The sequence below is a fragment of the Pongo pygmaeus genome, chromosome 12, assembly GCF_028885625.2.
Source record: "Pongo pygmaeus isolate AG05252 chromosome 12, NHGRI_mPonPyg2-v2.0_pri, whole genome shotgun sequence".
Classification (NCBI taxonomy): domain Eukaryota; kingdom Metazoa; phylum Chordata; class Mammalia; order Primates; family Hominidae; genus Pongo; species Pongo pygmaeus.
The window spans coordinates 26,471,699-26,473,684 of NC_072385.2; the positions used below are offsets into that span (position 1 = coordinate 26,471,699).

General features: G+C 43.9%; 1 pseudogene; it reads left to right on the top strand.

Annotated features, from left to right (window-relative positions):
* Positions 1-1,744: 1,744 nt before the first annotated feature.
* Positions 1,745-1,986, top strand: LOC129030508 (cytochrome c oxidase subunit 7B, mitochondrial-like; annotated as a pseudogene).

The following is a 1,986-nucleotide window of genomic DNA, read 5'->3' on the forward strand; positions in this document are numbered from 1 at the left end:
AACACACTTCTAAATAACCAGTTAGTCAAATAAGAAATCACAAGGGAAACTGGGTATGGTGGCTCACGCCTGTAATCCCAACACTTTGAGAGGCTGAGGTGGGCAGATCATGAGGTCAGGAGATCGAGACCATCCTGGCTAACACGGTGAAACCTCGTCTCTACTAAAAATCCAAAAAAAAAAAAATTAGCCAGGCATGGTGGCAGGTGCCTGTAGTCCCAGCTAATCAGGAGGCTGAGGCAGGAGAATGGTGTGAACCCGGGAGGTGGAGCTTGTGGTGAGCCGAGATTGTGCCTCTGCACTCCAGCCTGGGTGACAGAGCGAGACTCTGACTCCAAAAAAAAAAAAAAAGAAAAGAAAAATGAAATCACAGGGGAAATTAGAAAGTACACAGGAAATGAGAAGAAATCACGACATGTGAAATTAGAAAATTAGAGAAATTTGAGATGGATAAATGAAGATACAGCACACAAAAACTTATGGGATACAGCTAAAGCAACATTAAGAAGGAAATGTATACCTATAAAGACTATATTAAAAAAAATAATGACCTCTAAAAAGTAAGTAACCAAAGCATACCACTACAGAAAGTCATTGAATCATAAAGGAAGACAGTAAGAGGGGAAGAAAGGAACAAAGGATCTATGAAACAACTAGAAAACAATTTTTTTTTGAGACACCATCTCACTCTGTCACCCAGGCTGGTGGAGTGCAGTGGTGCAATCTTGGCTCACTGCGACCTCTGCTTCCCGGGTTCAAGCAATCCTCGTGCCTCAGCCTCCCGGGTAGCTGGGACCACAGGTGTGCACCACCTCATGGAACTAGTTTTTGTATTTTTAGTAGAGACAGGATTTCACCATGTTGGCCAGGCTGGTCTCAAACTCCTGGCCTCAAGTGATCTGCCCACCTCGGCCTCCCAAAATGCTGGAATTACAGGCATGAGCCACTGTGCCCATCTGGAAAACTTTTTTTTTTTTTTTGAGATGAAGTTTCACTCGTTGCCCAGGCTGGAGTGCAATGGCATGATCTTGGCTCACGACAACCTCCCCCCACTGATTTCAAGTGATTCTCCTACCTCAGCCTCCTGAATAGCTGGGGTTACAGGCATGTGCCACCACACCTGGCTAATTTTGTATTTTTAGTAGAGACGGGGTTTCTTCATGTTGGTCAGGCTGGTCTTGAACTCCTGACCTCAGGTGATCCACCCGCCTCGGCCTCCCAAAGTGCTGGGATCACAGGCGTGAGCCACCACACCCAGCCAGGAAAACAATTTTTTAAATGACAGTAGTAATCTTTACCTATCAATAATTACCTTGAATATCAGTGGACTTAAAAAAATGATCTCAAATCAATAGCCTGGGGAAAAAAAAGAGCAAACTGTGCTTAAGGCAAGCAGAAGGAAGGACATAAAGGTCAAAGCTGGAATTAGTGAAATAGAAACTAGAAAAACAATAGAGACCTCAACAACAGCAAACAAGTGAGCGAAAGGCTGGACTAGACAATTTTCTAAGGATGATACAGAAATGTATAAAAAGCATAAGAAAAGATGCTTAGGCTGGGTGCGGTGGCTCATGCCTGTAATTCCAGCATTTTGGGAGGCCAAGGCGTGGTGGATCACTTGAGGTCAGTAGCTCAAGACCAGCCTGGCCAACGTGGCAAAACCCCATCTTTATTAAAAATACAAAAATTGGAATTTGCACCAAAGCAGCAGCTGCATTCCCACAGTTCGATCTTCACCTTCACGATGTTTCACTGGTCAAAAAATGCACTAAGTCATCTCCAAGATCAAAGCATTCAGCAAACAATGGCAAGGCAGAGCCACCAGAAAAGTTCACCTGATTTTCATGACAATACGATAATGCTGTATTAGATAGTGGAGCCACTTTCTGTATTGCTATATGGACATATGTAGCAACACAAATCAGAATAGAATGGAACCTGGACCCTACTGGCAGAGTCACCCCAAAGGAACGGAGAGATCAGTAA